The sequence below is a fragment of the Sabethes cyaneus genome, chromosome 2 (genome assembly GCF_943734655.1).
Source record: "Sabethes cyaneus chromosome 2, idSabCyanKW18_F2, whole genome shotgun sequence".
Lineage (NCBI taxonomy): Eukaryota > Metazoa > Arthropoda > Insecta > Diptera > Culicidae > Sabethes > Sabethes cyaneus.
The window spans coordinates 99,371,937-99,378,248 of NC_071354.1; positions in this window are offsets into that span (position 1 = coordinate 99,371,937).

Genomic DNA, 6,312 nt, shown 5'->3' on the forward strand with positions numbered 1-6,312 from the left:
CCAAGCTAGTTTTTGAATTCTAAACCTGCTAACTTCTCATACGAAAAACGACCGATACCCAGTTTTAATCTGACTGAAAAATGTCACTTTCAATTAACTAAATAACTTGTTTTCTTATGTTTAACACAAAAAAAGAGCGAACAACAGTATTTCCTTTATGATTTAGATTTCCACTTATGTAGCCAACGCAGGTCAAGCAAAGAATGAAATCTTGAAGAAAATTTAAACATCTCATCTCACGTGCACTTGTGAAGCGAGCGGACCGTTATTGTACTAGAATCTGCACAGATAAATATTAAAACACAAATTTGCGTATTTTTCACTCAATACTCAAATCAACACTTCTGTGCAAGCAAGCGTGCATTGGCCGCATTGACCAAGGGGTTTCCAGTAAGGCGTATAAGTGCGTAGTAATCAGAGATTACTTTTGTAATCATTTTCGAATTAATTAGGTAATCAATGGTAATCAGTAGAGTAATCAATGATAATCTTAAGTAATCATTGGTAATCATGATTAATTTATAGTAATCACAAGAGTTTGATTACTGGTAATCAGAGGCAATCAGTAAAGTAATCAAAAGTAACTTTTTTCAAAGGTAATCATTGTCTGTGTAGCACAAGGGGTTTCCAACTGCTAAATAATTACAATGTACCTTTCAAAAAAGTTATAGGTAAACTTCATTCAACAAGTAGGTGGCGTCGCGGTAAAAATGATGATATTTTTATTTCAAGCTGTCAAAACACATAGAAAACTAAAATCATCAGAAGCGAATTTGAATTTTTTCTAAAAATACGCGCTTTAGAATCAATTAAATGTTATGGTTGGGTTAGAAAATAACATATCCACCTTTTCGCGTGCTTAATGGCGGATAGTAGGCGCAACTTTCGGAAAATATTTAAATGCTTTTGGCTTTTGGTACGCTAACGTACGCTTGACAGTTTTGCAAGGGGAAAATGTCAACTTGACGCGAGCAGAGTTGCCAAAAGCATGTTATTTTTTCCGATAGTTGTACCCACAAGCCGTAAAGCCCTATAAATGTATATCTTTATAGGGCTTTAACTAGCCGCCATTAGACACGCGAAAAGGTCGACATACTTACCATACTTTTCATTTGCCTGCATTTTGTTTAAAACTATTAAAATTTTATTACATAATAAATACTAAACAATAAGGACATTGATTCAGCATGCATTGGATGAAATATTATAATTTTGCTTAAAACCATTAAAATTACCTTAAACAATTAAGTAGAACACTTTCATGAAAACCGTGGACCCCCGTTCGTTTGACCATTTTTAATCTGAACACTTTTTAATTTGAACCCCGTTGGTTTGCACGACGTTCAAATTAAAAATGGTTCAAATGTCATTCTCAACATGACATCATTTGTTCGATTCGTTTGTACTGACCTAGCGTGTTTAATCGGTTTCACATTTCGTTTTCCTAACGATTAAGAGAGAAATCCGATCGGAAAATGCAATATTCGCACTTGCAACTGCCAACTAAAACAAACCACCAAAACAATAACAAAGATCAGGGCGGCCAGTTCACACAGGTTTCAGCATATTTCGGGTTACCAGTTGTTCAAATTAAAAAGTAACCCCGCTAGTTTGCATGAGGAATCGTTCAAACGAACGGGGGTCCACTGTATATCTGGATCTAAATTTTTCGGTCCCGCACCTATAAACATAACCATACACACCTAAACTAAATCCGGATATCAATTTACTTGTCCTAAGTACACATTTCATTTGCAACCACCAGTGCGCTAGATTTCTAGCCCGCTGCAGAAAATTTAATGTTCGCAATATTCATTTTACTGAGACTTAAATAAAAATCCGATTTAATCCACCTAATGGTGAAAGGAACCTTTGTTATACGGTCTTACTTGCTATTTGAGATAGAAATCGACACGTTTTCGGAACATAATTCATCTATTAATCAACGTTGCGTAATGCGTTGGTTTACATAAAATTTTTGAAAATTGAATAAGTTTACAAATTTTGAACAAAATCGGAACACTTTTAAATTTTGATAGATCCTTTTTTCATGAAATTGCTGAGTAAGGATAAGTAAGTTGTTATTAATTTGAGTAAGTGCAAATAAAAGTAAGTTGTAAGAGGAAATCTTATTCTTTAACATATACATTGCCTACTAAAGGTCTAGTTTATAGGTTTTTGAACTATGCATAATTTCCTGTAATGCCATTCTATTTGATTCATATAGGTTTTTGAACTATGCATAATTTCCTGTAATGCCATTCTATTTGATTCACATCAATAGAGTTTTCTAGAATAATTTTCATCAATTTTTATTAACCTTCGGTTACTCACGCTGTTGTATTTTGTACAACACGTGTAGGTTTTTCAACGCCATATTGTTATAAAGTTACAAACCGTTATTATTACGTATATTCTTCAATAAACTTATTCTGAGCAAAATGTCATAATTGTTCAAAGCATTAATAATTTAAATTGTTGGGAAAATAGATCAGCATAAACCGCCATCACAGAAACGAAGCAATCAGCAAGCGAGGTGTACCGCAATTGACCCTAAGTGGAATTTTCTCTCGTTTCTCCATATGGAAAAATGGTGTCTGTATGCAGCAAAACTACCCAATGTAAAATGTTTCCGTCTGCTGGTAGTCGAGTAATTCGTAGTCAAAATTAGGGTATTTTTTATAATCAAAGTTCTACAGTTCCTAAACAAGCAAATATAGAGGTATACTATATTCAGCAAAATTGTGTATTTTTATCATTTGTACAACTTTGTAATACATGAAAAAGTCATACTACAATTACAAAAAGAGCAAAAATATAAAACCTGATTTTACAAATTCATAAACAATAAATAAGATTTTTCTATCTGAGCTGCAGAGATGGAAGGTTACTGTCTTTAGCAAAATTTCTTGTAATAATATGCTCTATAACTTTGCAGAACACATCAATGTGTTATATTGACACTGAAGAAAAATAATTTTTTTATTCACTTTTAGGGGGATTAATCAAAATTTAGATTCCACCAGACGATAGAGCTTTTAATTTCTAGAAACTATTCTAAAGGTTCGATAAACCTAAAACCAAGTTTTCCCAGTCAAAACTCTAGTACGCACGTTTTCTTTGGTTTGAGGCTATTGGGCGCGCGAGTAACTGCGTTACAAAAGTTGGCGCGAGTGTTCGAGGGTTAATATCTTTTGACCGCTACAACCAATTCTTATGAAATTTTGCATATATATTCGTAGTGTCAAAACCACTCGTTTGATATTAAAATAATTGAAATTAGGTAAATTATCTTGGTTAAAATCATTATAAACTTTTGTTAATTTTGGTGTGGTGTATACGGTTGCTCATAACTTTCAAATTAAACGTCCAATCAAAAAATCATTCAATAGTGATCTATTAGGATATATTATATTTCAAATGAGACTAATAGCGCATAAATCGGTTTGACCATCTCTAAGAAACAGACGATAATTATTACCTTGTCAAAAAAGGTTTTTAAAGCATAACTTTGAAACTGCTTGTTTGTTTTCAATTAAAAATTGCTGAATAATTTAGCTTTAATAAGAGCTTTTATTTGATACTAAGAACGCTGAAATCGGTCATGTAGTTCTAGAGAAACCCGTGTCACGTATTTTTCACATCTTTGCTCATAACTTTTAAACGAAACGTCGTGTCACGAAGCAACTCAATAGTAATCTACTAGACAATAATACCTTTCAAACAAAAGTAATAGCGAACGATTCGGTTCAGCCATCTCTGAGAAACAGGCGATAGAAAAAATCATTACACACACACACACACACACACACACACACACACACACACACACACACACACACACACACACACACACACACACACACACACACACACACACACACACACACACACACACACACACACACACACACACACACACACACACACACACACACACACACACACACACACACACACACACACACACACACACACACACACACACACACACACACTGTAACCGTGCGTTACAGTATCTTCTGGTTTTTTTAATATGTGCTTAAATGTTTGTTTACTTTCACGTTTCTAGGGTTATTGTTAGTAGGGTTAGTTAAATGCCAAAAATTGTTAAAATAGGTTAGTTAGGTTAGTAAAATAAATAAATAAATAATTAAAATTTTGTCAACACACTAAAACAATAAACACGTGACACAGTGGGTACAAGTGGGTGGTGCAACGACAGTCACCACCAGACTAGTATAACAGAAAAGCTGACGGGGGGGGAAGAAAACTGTTATACGCTGAATGACAAGGTAAAAACTGCGCGAAATATGCGGCCATATGCGGGGAAAAATACCGCGAAAAGGTTTCGTGGTGGCTAAAAGGACCACCATTGCTCAGATAGTATCTGGTTGTCGTGTGCAAAAGACTTACATTTTAAGTAAGAACAAGTGCTAGTAGTGAGTGGTGGAATTAAGTTTATTCAGGACCTTTTATTACACCACAAATTGTTTGTGCAACCGTGGGACGGTTTGCCATTGAAGGTCAGCACACGATCGGCCTAGCGAGCCCTGGATGCTCGCTACGTCTAACCCGTAAAGGACCAGCGGCAGTCCTCTGGCCTTGGGCCATAATTATTAAGGAGGACATTCCCCTCTCGGCACGGTCATTCCGGTATCGTCCTGGGCCTGTCGATCTCCGTCAAAGAGGGAAGACCAGAACGAGCGGACTAGCACCGGCCAGCAGCGTCGCCTTAATCATAGCGGCGTCGTCAGCAGTGCCTGCGAAGCCAGCAGTTAGCAGCGCGCGCAGAGCGTCCCCCAGCCTCCCCCGAACAGTGAGTCAGTAGCAGAAAGCAGCGGAAAACTCGACCAGCAGCAGTAGCGACAGCGGTACGTACCGGTTTTTCACCCATCACCCACACCCACACACACATACACACCCACAATAGAAAAGAATAAAATCAATAGTTTTTCCTAATTCCAATCTTTTCAACCTCCAAAACCAAATTATCACAATAGCCCAAGCCAAGCAAGGTGAAAGTCGACTGCACGTTTGTTCGCGAAGCCCCTCTGATTACCCAGTAGTAAGCCGATCCTGGGACCATAGTCACAGGGTCTCTTGCTACTGAGCTTTCCCGGTACACACAGTAAAGACACACCAAGGTACCAGTTACACATGGCGCCCAACTACAACACACGAAAGGTAATCAGAGGACTCGAGTAGAATAAAAAAATCAGTCGATTTTTTCCCTAGGCGGCAGGAGAGTACACAACCAACATAAAGTGATTGTGTAGGATCCCTAAGCTACCACCAATAAAACCGGTATTTCTGTACACTACTTACTGTTTAAATACTTACACTAGACTCTGACCATTCTGTTTAGATCGCGGTTGAGTGCGAAGCAATAGTGAAACGCACTGATAAAGCTGTTGAAAATTTAAATTACAAGAAGAGTAGCAACGAATATAGTAAAATTCGGATATAGCAGCGAAAATAGCTGCACTTCAGTGGAAAGGTCCTGAATAAATAAATAACTAGGCACACAGACACAAAATTAACAACATTTTATTTTTATTATATGTACATCATTTTTCGATTCAATTGATTCTCTACGGCAATTATAATTTGGTTTATATTTATTTCTATTAACATTTAAAATGAATTCTGAGTTTGAGTTACAATATCGTTCAATGAATGTGGAGCATCTGCTCGCAGATGAGATTGAACACGAGTTGTTAATCAGGAAGGTTTCGTTTAAGACTGGCGAATCCATCGATGCAAAGAAACGGAAATTGAGGAACAAGTTGAGAGAGCAACGTGAAACTAATGTTGTCACGCTTGCGTATTTCGAAAACCCTGCGGAGTGTGAAGACGAACTAAATCGCGTAGATGAAAAACTGGCTAAAATTCGTGACCAGCTAGAAAATAGGAAACCTAAGAAAGCAGAACTTCCCTTACTGAAAACTAGACTGATCCATCTGTTATTCAGACTGGACAGATTAAAAAAGAACTTTGATACAGCAGGACTGGAATGTATAGCAATGAAAATGATGAATGATCACTTTAGCTTGTTATCCGTAGATCCGGATGCAAGAAAGCGAACTGAGGAACAGATTAGGGCCGAATTAAGCAACGCTAGTATCAGGGATGTGGAATCTGAACACGAAGAGCCAGACGACAGTGATGACGAAAGCATACTAGAGTCTGTGGCAAAACGAAACAAAAAGAGAAACAAAGCAAGGAAAAGGATTTCTAGTACTCCTAAGCTGAGAAGGAAACGGCAAGCGAAAGCGAAATCAACAGAGGAAATTATGAAGAAAATGCTGA